Source organism: Nicotiana tabacum, chromosome 23 (assembly GCF_000715075.1).
Source record: "Nicotiana tabacum cultivar K326 chromosome 23, ASM71507v2, whole genome shotgun sequence".
NCBI lineage: Eukaryota > Viridiplantae > Streptophyta > Magnoliopsida > Solanales > Solanaceae > Nicotiana > Nicotiana tabacum.
Window position 1 is genome coordinate 42,841,235 of NC_134102.1, and position 15,298 is coordinate 42,856,532.

Sequence of the window (15,298 nt, forward strand, 5' to 3'; positions counted from 1 at the left end):
TATTTATGAACCTTGGGTCTCAGTCAGTGAGAATAATTTTAGGGTGGCCATGAAGTCGAATGATTTCTGAAACAAAGGTCGCAGCTACAATATAGGCAGTGAAAGTGGCCGACAGGGCAATACAATGACAATATTTAGAAAGACGATCCACAATGGTAAGAATAGTAGATTTACCCTTCGAGCTGGGAAGAGACGTGATAAAATCCATTATGACCTCCTCGAAAACCAAATCTAGAACAGGTAATGGTTGGAGAAGACATGTTGGATGTTTAAGAATGTCTTTCATCTCCTGGCAGGTCTGGCAAAAAGCAACAAAGGTTTTGACATCTTGTCTTAAACCCTTCCAATAAAAAAAACTACTCTTTGGAAAGTTTCGGATATCCCAGCGTGACCACCAACCAGCGAAGAATGAAACTACTTGAGCAATTCAACGTGAAGAGGGGAATCGGATGGAATAACCAATCTACCGTTATACAAAGGAAGACTATCTTTAAAGAGGAAAGGGGAAGGAGTCTCCGCTTCCTCATGAATACTCTATTTCCAAGCCAACAACTCATTATGATTCACATTTTCTTGCCGCAAATTAGCTATTAAATCAAAGGTGCAGCTAGAAATGGCATGAAAGGAAGCTGCAGGGGTCCGAGATAAAGCATCAGCTACTAAATTGGTCTTTCCAGGCTCGTACAAAATGGTAAAATCATAACCAACCAATTTAGTCAACCATTTTTGTTGCTCAGGGGTCTGAATAACATGTTTTGTTAAATTCTTAAGGGGATGTTGATCTGTGTGAATGACAAAATGGCGACCCAACAAATACTGATGCCATTTACTAACAACCTGTGTGATTGCTAACATATTATTCTAGTAAGATGAGGCTTTCTGTATACGATGACATAACTTTTGACTAAATAGGCAATTGAGTAGCCTTGTTGTGATAATACTGCACCAACCCCAATACGTAAAGAATATGTTTCCACATAAAATTCTTTAGAGAAATCGGGCAAAGATAAGACTGGAGCAGATTCAAGGGCACTTTTCAAGGCCGCCTCAAATGCATGTTGTTGTCGTTCAGTCCAACCAAAGGCATCCTTTTTAAATAAATCCGTTAATGGACCATCCACTGTGCATATTGATGAATGAAACATTGGTGATACCCAACGAGACCCAAGAAACTACGCACTTCTTTGATAGACCTTGGAACTGGTCAATTCTTAATCACCTCAATTTTGGCCAGGTCTACAGCCAATCCTTGAGAAGATATGACATGGCCCAAGTAATCAATCCTCTAAAGTCCAAGTAGACATTTGGATTGTTTGGCGACTAACTTATTCTCCCGCAGTAGACGAAGAACAACTGCTAGGTGTTCCAGATGGTTTTCCCATGTACCACTATAAACCAAGATATCACAAAAAAGAACTATGAGCAATTTCCTGAGATACGGTTTAAATACCAAGTTCATAGTTACCTGAAAGGTAGAGGGAGCATTAGACAACCCAAATGGCATGACAAAAAATTCGTAATGCCCTTCATGTGTTCAGAATATTGTTTTCGGAATATCGTCAGGGCGAATTCGAATATGATGATAGCCAGATAGTAAATCCAGTTTCGAAAAATATGTGACACCATTCAGTTCATCAAATAATTCATAAATGGTAGGAATGGGAAAGAGATCACTCATTGTGATGGAATTAAAGTCCCGATAATCAACATAGAAACTGCATGTATAATTTTTCTTCCGAACCAATAGCACTGGGAAAGAAAAGGGACTGGTGCTTTGCCTGATGATACCTTCTTTCAACATCTAAGCCACCAAATCTTCCATGATTTGTTTTTGAAAATAGCGATAACGATAAGGTTTGACATTCACAGGCTCAAAGTTAGGATGTAGATGTATAGCATGGTCTTGGTCACGCGATGGGGGAAGATCATGGTCTTGCAAAACACATCCTGATACTCGAACATAACTGCAGTAAGATCAGAGGGGTAAGTATTTCAAGAAGGACTTGAGTCATGAATTACCTCAAGCCGATAGAATAAAGCAATCGCATCCACTGAAGTTAAACGTCATAATCCTTGAAGTTGAACATCAATAGGAGGGTTCCCCACCCAACTATGTCTAGTATTATGTAAAGAGAATTCAAATGTGCGTTGACTATAATCAGTAACCACCAGTCCTAGAGTAGCCAACCATGAAACTCCCAAAACAATATCTGAACCATGCATAGAGAGCACATACAGATCTAAAGTAAGGGTGCAACCTTGAATGGTGAGGTTAACCGCTCGAGTCACACCTTCACATTTGAGTCATTGACCACTACCCACCACAACTGGAAAATTAGAAGTGCGATCAACTATTAGGTTCAAAAACTTAGCAACTCGAGGCCGAATAAAATCATTGGTGCTCCCTCTGTCCAAGAGAACCTGTACTGAAGATCTATTAACATGTCTAGTAAAATACAATATAGTCAGAGAATTACCACCTGCTAGATCATAATATGAAATTGTAGAATGAGATTTTACCTCAAGAGACTGCAATTCATCTACCAGCATATCGCCAGGGATAAAGGATTCAGGAACTCAATCATTGGAGTCATCCTCTATAAGTAACAATTGAGGAAATTTTTTGCACTTGTGAGAGGCTGAGTATTTCTCATCGCAATAATAGCACATGCTTTTTCATGCCGTTGTTAAATTTCTGCTGGGGTTAAGCGTTTCGGTGGAATTTTAAAGGTCGAAGTGGAGGAAAAAGGTGGTGGTTGTAAGGCTAATGTGGAAGGAGGAGTTGGCAGCAATGGCGGGTTAGAAGTAGAATGAGTAGGTAAAAGAGGAGGTTGTTTGGAGTAAGAAAATTATGTATTATTTCCCTTGGCTACCAAATATTTTTTCTCATACTTATGGGCTAGAGAAATAGCTTGCTCCGGTATAGTTAGTTCATCTACCAAAACATCAGTCTAAATATCTGTCCTCAACCCAAAAATAAAATATTGGATCAAAAAGTGATCCGGCAGGGCCACAGTTTCGGTGGAAATAGCTTCAAATTTGGCTAAATATTCAACCATAGTGGTCGAATGACAGTTTTCCCAAATTTCCCTCTGGCTTCTGTAAGGAGCATTGTTTGAACCAGCAAAGAAATTTTTCCGCGAAATGGTCCCAGTTGATCAATTGCTTATTTTTATAAAGCCACTGGTACCAATCTAAAGCTTCTTCATCTAGATAAAATGAAGCAAGGATTACTTTTGAGAATCCTCAATGGAATAAAATTCGAAATACCTCTCTGCTTGGAAGACCCAGGCCTCAGCATTATCACCATTAAAATGGCCAAACTCCACTAGTGCCGATTTATGGCGTAAAGTAGGATAGGACACCCCGTGTGATGATTGGCATAGCGTTGGTTCAGGACTATGATGACATGAAGGTTTAAGTCTGGGTGAACGCTGTTGTAAAGAGAAAGCAGCCATTTGAGACAAAATATCTTACATGACCTTTTGATTTTGTGCCAGAGCTGTTCGAAAATCAGCAAGGTCGCATGAAAATCCAAACTGTGTTTCGCGTATCTCCATCAACGATTCATCAGAACATTTGTTTCTCAAGTCCGGAATCACAGACAAGTCAATGAAAGCACCAAATTTTATAACCCAATTTAATAGAGCAATGTAATAACAGGAAGGTCTAGATTTAATTCATAAACTAACAAACAACTATTACAATAATAATCCTAGATCTGAGAAAGATTCAGAAAGAGGAAAGATTGAAAGAGGAAAGATTGAAAGAGCAAAGGAAGTTATGAAGAATTACCGAGAGGATAAAACAGAATAGGGAAATTTCTTCAACTTTTTCCACCCAATTACAATATCCACTACTCACTAAATAATTATTTTCCCACGTTGCTTTTTCAGATAAAGTCAGTTAATTTCTGAGAGGATTTTTGACCCGATCACTTCGTCTAACAGAGTTTGTTGGCCCAACACTGTCAAAGTTTTGCTGATTTGCTATTTTATTTGGGTTAATCCCACTCACAGGTATAACAAATACTACAAGGATTGCTAATATCATTCTTCTTTAAAATGAAATTCATGGCTGACTGTTCCATTTGAAATTTCAAAGAATGACCTTCGTCAAAGGAAAGGGCTAGAAATAAAAAAGGACTTGCTACTTGAGAATGAACTATAAACTTATTTCATAAATTTGAATTTGTCTATCATTTCCTTAATGTTGTGTCTGTCAATGATTTTCTTTCTAATTACTTATCTTCATGTCATCTCACATTCACTCTAAAATTTATATATTAATCGACTATATCTTGGTTTAACAAAAACATGTTTCATATGCAGGTAAGAAATTTTAAATACGATTTTTTTTTAAATCATGTAAAATAGATCAAAAACTGATGAATCTCCATTTCGAGAAGATATAAAATATAAATAATTGTAGTTCTTACAAAAGACCCTTCATGAAAAATAACAAGATGACAACAAATTATCAGGTTGTAATGAAAGATAAAATTATAGTTTATCCTTAAATATTTCCCTACAAACAAGGGATAATAATGACATTTTATAAACTCCGGCAAGATTATTTTTTATATTTTGGGTTGACTTTGGGTCAGAGGGGGGTTCTCTTTCCCATTCAAAAGGTGAGGAGGTATTGTTTTCCTACCCTAAAAGGTTAAGGGGTTAAGATAGAATTTACTCACATATGAAATGTATTGCTTGAGCTATCATACCATGAAAAAAGGGCCAAAACTATCCGTGAAGTATTGGAATTGGTATAAATGTGTTCTCTGTCCACCTATTTGAATAAAGATGCCTCCACCATTATTCTTTTGGCTCAACATTACTCTTATTACTAACAGAATTTACTGAAAAAAAAGAAAACTAAATTAATATCGACGTGCCACCGACCTATTGGCCTACCCGTAACCCGCGCGAATATTGACCCACCCCGATTTTAAAATACAACTCTCTCTCTCTCTCTCTTCTCCAAGTTCCACCTATGCTTCTCTGCCATTTCCGTTTCAATGAGTGTTATTATACAACTTGTATGCCTACAATACATGAGGCAAACCCATATTTGAGTTCTCTATTAGAATCATTTTTATGAAAGATGGAAGTGACACTTTTCTTCTTTATGCCAAAAAATTTAGATTTTGTTTTGGTTGTATAATGGGTATTCTTCATTGTATAAGTGCTTACTCGAATTTTTGGGGGCTTTTCTTCACTATTGTTTTTCGTTCTTCCGTGAAATTTTGAGGATTCTTTTACTGTAATGTAATGTGTATTTTTATTTTTAAATTTGTATCGTTATTTGTTATATTAATATTCCGCTTTTTTGTTCTATGTAACAGGTATTATGAAATTGTACATTTCACACACATTGGGTTTATATGATGTACTAATAATAGTTGGTAATTTTTTAGATAATGTCTTCACTAGTATTTGTTTTCTCTTCTGAACTTGTTATCATGGATTACATTTTCTGGATCAGATTACTATGCAAAATCTAGTAAAAGAAGAGAATTCTTTTATTCATAATTTGCAAGTGAGATGGGATGTCAGTGTTTGTTGCTATTTTTGATGAATTCGCTGGTGGATTCTGCATAGGCAACAACGAGGACAAGAAGACACACAGAGAGGTGTTTTAGAATCGGAGCGGGTCAATATTCATGTGGGTTACGAGTGAGTTTAATTATATCTGGGGTGGGAATTAAGTTAAGTCAATGGGACGATGACACATGAATATTAATTTAATTTTTTTTCCAGAAAATTTTGTTAGTAATAAGGGTAATGTTGGGCCAAAAGCATAATGGCGGGGGCATTTTTATTCAAATAGGTGAACAAAGGGTATTTTTGTACCAGTTCCGATACTTCAGGGGTAGTTTTGGTCCTTTTTCGGATCATACCACGATATTGTTGGGTTTAATTTAATAAATAAAAGAGGTGTGAATGGGTCCTCAAACCCCACTAGTGGGATTTCACTAGGTCGTTGTTGTTGTTGTTGTAAAAGAGGTGTGAATGGGAAATAGAGGAAAAGAATTGGAGGGAACGAAAAGTTTAAAATGTTCCTTTTTACTAAGGTACTTTGTCCCTCATAGAAAAATAAAAAGAAAATCCTTGTGCTTATATAGAGAAGCACTTCTTCTAGCTCTTAAAGAGTTGAGAAGAGAGCAAGCCTCCTGCCATCGTCGTTGTCGCTCGACTTAGGCTTCTACTTCAGATGATCTGATTGATTGTAGTTTTTTGGACCAAATTTATCTAATTTCCTTTTTCCTTAAATTATTCGTACAAAATTTTAAAAGTAAAATTCATATTTTAAATTAATTAATTCTGATGGTAATTTTTTAATTGAAATTCGCGAATTTCACAAACGTTCTCCCCTTCTCTTCTCTGTATTTCTGCATTGTTTTCAAGAAAAAAGTAAGCATCGAGTGTGGTTTGCTCCGCTATTTGCGTTCGCCGAAGTTCTATGATTCGTAGTGCCTTTATCATAGAATAAGTATTCTGTTCATGGGAGGACTTAATTATATAATATTATGCATTATATAACTTTTCTCATCATAATTGGGCAATAGTGAGGGGATTAAATTCCTTAAGGACACACAAGCAACTTGTAGACTTGGAATTATTTTCTGTTTTATTTATTGAACTAATGTTTCTTTGTTTCTCTGATTTTTCATTTTTGAACATAGCATAGTTAACAGATACTACAATTAACTAACTAATGAATCGAGCTTAAAAAAGTTAACTAAAGGCCAATATCGAAACAATCAAGTCTTTGGTTGTGTTTATAGAAACCCTATTGTATAGGGTAAAATTGGTTCACATTAAATACTCGAATGGCATTTCCATAATATTATCCGCAAAAGTAATTCTATTACTTATTAACTTGCCAACCCTCTCTTCTTTCTCCTACACGCTCTTCTCTCTCTTCGACGGTCTTAAGTCTAACGGTAATCTCCATCGGCAAATTTCTCCAGTGCCGGCACCGGTGTGGACGGCTAAACCAAGTAAGCACACCCCCCTCCTCTCTCTCTATCTCTCCCTCCGTCTTTCTCTCTTTCTTTCCCCTTTTTGCTTTTCCCCTCTTCTTAACCCTAGCAATAGCTAGGTTGGCGACCGTCGCACCACCGACACCGCTCCGTCTTTCTTGTTATTTTTCAGGATTCAACCCCAACCCCCTCCTATATGCTTCCTTTCTTCTTTATACTTTTTCCAGACCACTGTTTCTCGGAATGTCACTGTTTTCGGAGACTTTTATTTGGGCCACCATCAGATCTATGTGTCATATGTGGTGACGGAGACTGTCCCACACTCGTCTCTTTTTCTTGGTCCCGTGGTGTGTTGTGTGTTATGTGTTTTTCAGGTAGCACTTTTTTGGTGGCTGTTTGGTGATGGGTAGGAGGTTCACGCGCAAACACAGTAGAGCAGGCTGGCTAGCAATCACAAGGGCTGGACGTCGGGTTTCACAGCATCGGGAGTATAGCTAGTCTAAAGTCCAGGTTCATTTTGCGGGAATTGGTACCTCCCGATGCCTATTTCTCTTTCTCTTGTGTTAGTTAATTTGTTGTTGTAGTAGTTCGTAATATTTGTTACTTTTGGGTTTGGACCTTTGCTTGTCTTTAGTTGCATTTGTTTGCCTAGACCACCGTAGGTAGATCGGTTGTGGTTTGTAATGGCAGAGTAAGGTCATGTCCTCGGGGTGGGCGGGTGGAGGGGTGGGGGTAGGACACAGGTCAGGGGGTGGGACGGGGACCAGAGAGGGTAAAGGCAATAAGGGAGCCTGTAGGTTGAGGATTGGATCGTGGAATATAGGGACGTTGATAGGTAAGACTATAGAGCTGGCAAAGATTCTACAGAAGAGGAAGGTCAATATAGCTTGTGTTCAGGAGACCAGGTGGGTTGGAAAGAAGGCAAGGAATGCGGGCAGGTTTAAATTGTGGTACTCCGGACACGTGAACGGCCAGAACGGAGTAGGTACTTTGGTGGATAGGGAGCTCAGAGAGTCAGTGGTAGAGGTTAGGCAAGTGAATTATAGAGTGATGACGATTAAGTTAGTAGTTGGAGGGATCACTCTGAATGTCATTAGCGCTTACGCGCCACGGGCTTTGACGTGAAGGTTAAGAGGCACTTCTCGTAGGTGTTGGATGAGGTAGTGCAGGGTATTCCACATACGGAGAAGTTATTTATAGGAGGAGATTTCAATGGTCATATTAGGTCGTCTGTTGGAGGCTATGGTGAGGAGCACAATGGCTTCGACTTTGGGGGATAAGAATGGATGAGGTACTTCACTGTTGGATTTTGCTAGAGTCTTTGAGTTGGTGATCGCGGAATCTAGTTTTCCAAAGAAGGAGGAGCATTTTATTATTGTCTGAAGTATGGTGACTAAGACTCAGATTGATTATCTCCCCCTCAGGAGGTGTGATAGGGGGTTGTGCGAGGATTGTAAGGTGATCTCGAGCGAGAACCTCACGACTCAACATAGGCTCCTAGTGATGGACGTCGGTATCTTGATAAAGAGGAGGAAGAGGTTTGTACGGGGTCAACCGAGGATCAGGTAGGGTTCTTTGACTAAGGATAATGCGAAGGAGTTAGAGGGGCGGCTGACAGCTATGGGTACCTGGAAGAGTGATGGGGATGCTAGCATTATATGGACGGCGATGGCAGACTGTATAAGGGAGGTGGCGAGAGAGGTGTTAGTGATCCCGAAGGGCTACTCTGGCGGGCACCGCAGAAACTGGTGGTGGAATGATGTGGTCTAAGGTAAAGTGGAAGCAAAGAATGCGACGTACCTTACGTTAGTGGAGAGCACCGACGAGGAGCAGAGGGGAGCGAACAAAGTAAGGTATAAGGAAGCTAGGAAAGAGGCGGAATTAGAGGTCATGGAGGCTAAGATTGTTGCGTTTGGTCGATTATACGAGGAACTAGGGGCAAAGGTGGGAACAAAAAGTTATTTTAGCTGGCTAAAGCAAGATAGAGGAAGGTTCGTGACTTGGATCAAGTGAGGTGCATCAAAGACGAGGAAGGTAGAGTATTGACGGAAGATTCCCAGATTAAGCATAGATGACAGGCGAACTTTCATAAACTTCTGAATGAAGAGGGGGGCGGTAACATCAAGCTAGGGGAGTTGGGGTACTCCGAGAGTCACCGAGACTTTAGGTACTGTAGGCGCATTATGGTTGAGGAGGTTGTGGGAGCTTTGTGTAAGATAATTCGGGGTAAAGCGACCGGACCAGACGAGATTCTAGTAGAATTTTGGAGGTATGTGGGTAAAGTAGGCTTGGAGTGGCTGACTGGGCTGTTTAATGTTATTTTTAGGACGAACAGGATGACAGATGAGTGGAGATGTAGTATGATGATTCTGATATACAAGAACAAAGATGATATCCAGAATTGTAATAACTATAGGGGCATCAAGTTGTTAAGGCATACCATGAAAGTTTGGGAGAGGGTAGTGGAAGGGAGGATAAAGAGGATGGTGTCTATTTCTGGAAACCAGTTCGGGTTCATACCGGGACATTCTACTACGGAAACTGTCCACCTTATTATGAGGTTGGTGGAACAATACAGGGATAGGAAGAGAAATTTGCACATGGTGTTTATTGACCTAGAGAAGGCGTATGACAAGGTCCCTAGGGACATTCTTTGGAGATGCCTGGAGATGAAAGAGGTGCCAGTAGCGTACACTAGATTGATAAAGGATATGTATGATAGAGCTAAGACTCGGGTCAAGACTTCGGGAGGTGACTTAGAGATTTTTTTGGTGGTTATGGGGTTACACCAAGGATCTGCATGCAGCCCGTTCTTATTTGCCCTGGCAATGGACGCCCTAACACACTACATTCAAGAGGAAGTGCCATGGTGTATGTTGTTCGCTGATGATATAGTTTTGATTGATGAGAGGCGAGGCGGCGTTAATGAGTGACTGAGGTTTGGAGGCAGGCCCTGGAGTTCAAAGGTTTCAAGTTGAGTAGGACTAAGACTAGTTCCACGTGTCATTCTATCATTTGAGTATTTAACAACAATAACAACAACAACACACTCAGTAAAATCCCACTAGTAGGGTGTGGGGAGGGTAGAGTGAACACAGACCTTACCCCTATCCTGGAAGGGTAGAGAGGCTATTTTTGGGAGACCCTCGACTCAACAAAAGAGTTAATAATATCATAAAAGAAGCAAAAGAATAGATCTGTAACAACAAAAGAAGCTAGAAAAATAATAACAACGTTGTAAGAGACAACAAATAAGTGGAAGGGCAATAACACAATACTATGCAAAACAAAAAAAATAGTATGAACATAACATACACCACTAACAGACCTAGATAAAACTCTATCAGACTACCCAGTACAAAGAGGGAAAATTACTCAACTACCCCCTAGCCTACAACCCTAATACTCGACCTCCATACATTCCTATCAAGAGTCATGTCCTCAGAAATCTGAAGCTGCATCATGTCCTTCCTGATCACCTTGCCCCAATACTTCTTAGGCCGGCCTATACCTCTTCTTTTACCTACTAAATCCAACCGCTCGCACCTCCTAACTTAGGTATCTACGCTTCTTCTCTGCACGTGCCCGAATCATCTAAGCCTCGCTTCACGCATCTTGTCGTCCACGGGAGCAACTCTACCCGCTCCCGAATATCTTCATTCCTAATCTTATCCAGTCTAATTTGCCTGTATATCCATCTCAACATCCTTATTTTGGCTACTTTCATCTTCTGGATATGTGAATTCTTGACTGGCCAACACCCAGCCCCATACAACATGGCCGGTCTAACCACTACTCTGTAAAATCTACCTTTGAGTTTTGGTGGTATATTCTTGTCATATGACTCTAGATACTAACCGTCATTTCATCTACCCCACCCCAATACGGTGCGTGACATACTCGTCGATCTCCCCATCTCCCTGGATAATTGACCCTAGATACTTGAAACTTTCTCTCTTGGGGATGACTTGTGAGTCGAGCCTCACTACCACACCCGCTTCCCCCGTCATGCCGCTAGACTTATACTCTGAAGCGAGTGGAAACTAAGACCGAGGATAACAGCTTTGGTTGGCATCGGGAAGACCCCGAAGGGAATATTGTTAACAAGGACAAACAAATATTTGCCACCCGATGACATTCAATGAAGAATATTCCTCAGTATCAAATCTGTTACAGAGGATTTTGGTATTCATAGCCCGTCGTTATATATTCATCAATGGCCCCCATTATTGTCATTTAATAGGGGCTTGATCCTAGGACCTTGTTCCCTAGGTATAGCTATAAATAGTGACTTTAACAGCCATTGTGACACACAAAAAATCTAACAAACGTATGCTACACATTATTTCAAGCTAACTAATACTGGTTTTTAGTCTAACAATATTCTTATTGCTGTCTTAGGAAGTCTTGATCCCGGAAACAAGTTGTCTGCTATTTTATCTCAATTTCAATGTTAAGTCTTACATTTTATTTAATTTACTTATCTTCTTGGGATCAAATTAATTCGCTTGTCTATAAATAATGTTATAAATTCAAATACACCGTTTTATGAGTAAATAGTTTGGCGCTTACCAAGGGGCTTAGACAGTTGCTTAATTGAGCTGATCCTTGCATCTATTACTAATCTATTTGAATCTTTATTTCTTAGCAAAAAAACGTAAATGATGGCAGATAACGATGTCAACATCGTACACAACGGGGAAGCCAAGAAAACCTGCCTCAACACGAGGATTCGATCAGCGACACCCGCATAGAGGAGGACGTATCCATACCAGTTCATGGCGGGTGATATCCATGACACGTACGTGAAGTGACTCCTCGTGATGCCAAAGATGAGCACGTTGCGAAAATGGTGAGGATCTTGAGAGAATAACAAAAATCTATCATGGACCATCTCTCACGGCAAGACCAGTCCATGCCAGAATTGAGGCAAGCGTTGTCGGGTTTTTCCAACAACGCGAATGGAAGAGGTCCAGTTCCTCCCGCTGCTCCCGCAAATCAAACAGCGCAAAGGGTTGATACCAACCCCGAGGGGTGAGGTCAGTTTCGACGGGTCCGGGGGGAGTGACAGTGAATCTAGTAACAACAATAGTAATGATCCCTACAAAATCAAGCTCATGTGGTTTATGAGGGAAATAAATGCCCGAATGGACCAAATTCCGAGCGCATCGCCAGTGTTAAAGGGGCCGGATTCAAAGAAATACACCCAGTTTCCATTCAAGCCAAGCACGACACTAGAGTTAATTCTGAAGCGGTTCAAAATGCCAGATGTACCAAAATATGATGGAACTTCGGATCCTCAGGAGCACATCACCACCTATATAACAGCGATAAAAGGAAATGACTTAGCTGCACATAAAATTGAGTCAGTCCTGCTAAAGAAGTTCGGAGAAACCCTCACGAAGGGGGATCTAACACGATACTCACTTTTACCCTAGCACTCAATAGATTCCTTTGAGATGCTCGCAAATTATTTTATCAAGGCCCATGCCGGGGCAAGGAAAGTATAGGCCCGGAACGACGACATATTCAGCATTGCGCAAGGAGAGTCCGAATTATTGCGGGAGTTCATGACCAGGTTTCAGACCAAAAGGATGATGCTACCGGTCGTGCAAGATGAATGGGCAGCTGAGGCATTTACTGAGGGGCTGAACCCAAGGAGCTCTGACGCCTCCTGAAAACTGAAAGAAAGCCTGCTCGAGTTCTAGGCAACTACAGGGATCGAGAAAAGAACACTGATAAGTCGAAAATTGATTTTGACGCAGATCGACAATCTTCTAAGGGTCGATTTTTGCCCTACGAAAGGGCCGAAGGACGCGACAGAAGATTTCGGTCGGCAGATAGGTTTGCTCTTGATAAGAGAACTGATTGTGACCCAAATAGCAGGTCATTACAAGATAAAAAGATTTTATGGTTCCCGGGATTCCATCTATCCCAAGCTGTCCGAGTACAATTTCAATGTTAACATAGTGGAGCTGGTATCAGTGATGAGGAACATTAAGGAAGCACGGTTCGTGAGGCCGATGAAATCCAATCCCAGCCAGATGGATCCTAATCTATGGTGTGAGTATCATGGGACTACGGCCATCTCAGAGAATTCTTAAGCGACCGGGTAAAAATAACTACGGCCGCAACCGGGACAACGCAGAGCCCTTAAAGATAGGAGAAGATCCTCCTTGAATAACGATCAACATGATTTTTGGGGGGGAACGGGATTAATGGTGTGGCCTTTTCAGCAGCAAAAATGACAAAGGTATCGGTGACTCATAGAAAAAGACTCCGGGAAGTAGCCGAGCACGATATCACCTTCACATATGAGGACGTCGATGGACTTCTACTACCGCACAATGATGCCTTGGTAATTTCTCTTAAAGTTTTAGATTTTAAAATTAAACATGTTTTGGTGGACCTAGGAAGTTCAGCCAATATCATTCAATAGAGAGTGCTGGAGCAAGCAAAGCTAACCGGAAGCATCATTCCGATAACAAAGCTCCTCGTCGAGTTCAACTTAGTAATTGTGACAACCCGAGGGGAGATCCTGCTGCCCACAAATGCCGAAGGGGTCATGAAGACTACCTTGTTTGAGGTAGTGCACTGCGGCATGGGCTACAACATTATTCAAGACAGACCATGTCTACATGAGATGAAGGTTGTGCCATCAACATATCATCAACTTCTGAAATTCCCAACTCCATAAGGAATCAAACAAATAAGAGGAGATCAACCAGAGGCAAGGGAGATGAACAAGATCTTGATTTCCAACTGTAAAGGGAAGGAACACATGACATATCAATTAGAGGAACTGACGCCCGCTCCCAAATCAAACGAAGATGGCAAATTGGAGGAGCCGTCAGAATTCTATCAGGTACCAAGGTATTTCCAGGTATCGGAAGAAACGATCGCAACCAAATCCACAATGGAAGAACTCGAACATATGGCATTATTCAAAAAGTTCCTAGAAAGGAAGTTCCACTTAGGGATAGGACTGAATCCCGAGCTCATGTCATAATTTATAAAATTTCTTAAAACTAATGTTGATTGTTTTGCATGGTAAGACGCGGATATTACAGGTATCCCTCTAGAGGTGGCTGTGCATAAGTTAATCCTGGACTCCAGCATCCCTCCGATAAGGCAAAAGAAGCACCTGATTGCAGAGGTCAGAAACACATTTGTCAAAGAAGAGGTAACTCGATTGCTCGATATTGGTTCAATCCGGGAGGTAAAGTATCCCGACTAGCTAGCTAACGTAGTAGTAGTTCCAAAAAAAATAATAAATTTCACATGTGCATAGATTATAAGGATCTGAATAAAGCATGCCTGAAAGACTCGTTCATATTGCCAAAAATTGATCAAATAACTGATGCAACGGCCGGGCACGAGTTGATGATTTTGCTCGATGCCTATTCCAGGTACAACCAAATCAAAATGAACCCGAAGGATCGGGAAAAAATTTCGTTCATAACGAATTTGGCACATATTGCTACAATGTGATGCCCTTCGGGTCTAAGAACACCGGAGCCACTTATCAGAGGCTCGTGAACAAAATGTTCAAAAAGCAAATAGGGAAAACAATGGAAGTTTGCATAGATGATATGTTGGTTAAGTCTTTGAACGCGGGAGACCATCTCAAGCACCTCCAGGAAACCTTTGACATCCTAAGGAAGCACAACATGAAGCTTAATCTCGAAAAGTATGCATTCGAAGTCAGCTCCGGTATATTATTAGGTTTCCTGGTGTCACAAAGGGGGATCGAAATCAATACCGATAAGATCAAATCCATCGAGTACATTCCAGACCAATTGACAAATGTGAAAGAAGTCCAAAGGCTAACCGAAAAATTGGCCACTCTAAACAGGTTCATTTCTCGGTCCTCAAAAACATACCATCATTTCTTCTCACTTCTAAAGAAGAAGCACAACTTCGAATAGACTCCGGAATGCCAGCAGGCCCTAAAAGATCTGAAATGGTATTTATCAAGCCCTCTGTTACTATCAAAACCGGAGTAAGGTGAACATTTGCTAATATACTTAGCGGTGTCGGAGGTAGCGGTAAGTGCTGTTCTAGTCCAAGAAGATGAAGGTACGCAATCTCCTATTTATTATGTTGGCAAAATTTTAACGGGAGCGGAAACTCATTATCTGCACCTCGAAAAATTAGCCTTAGCTCTCATAGTCGTCGCTCGAAAGCTTAGGCCTTACTTTCAATGCCACCCAATAGCCGTGGTGACAACTTTTCCCCTGCAGAATGTCCTTCACAAACCTGAGTTGTCAGGTCGACTAGCCAAATGGAATTTGACATCGAATATAAATCAAG

General features: G+C 40.7%; 1 long non-coding RNA gene across 2 annotated transcripts; it reads right to left on the reverse strand.

Moving 5' to 3' along the window:
- Positions 1-802: 802 nt before the first annotated feature.
- LOC142177511 (uncharacterized) lies at positions 803-4,430 on the reverse strand. 2 transcript variants are annotated; one of them, XR_012706014.1, is made up of 2 exons: positions 2,521-4,430; positions 803-2,421 (listed from the first exon to the last, which is right to left on the reverse strand). It is a non-coding gene; the product is annotated as an uncharacterized LOC142177511 (long non-coding RNA). The 2 variants fall into 2 exon arrangements; XR_012706013.1 differs by having other exon boundaries at positions 803-2,446.
- Positions 4,431-15,298: the final 10,868 nt, after the last annotated feature.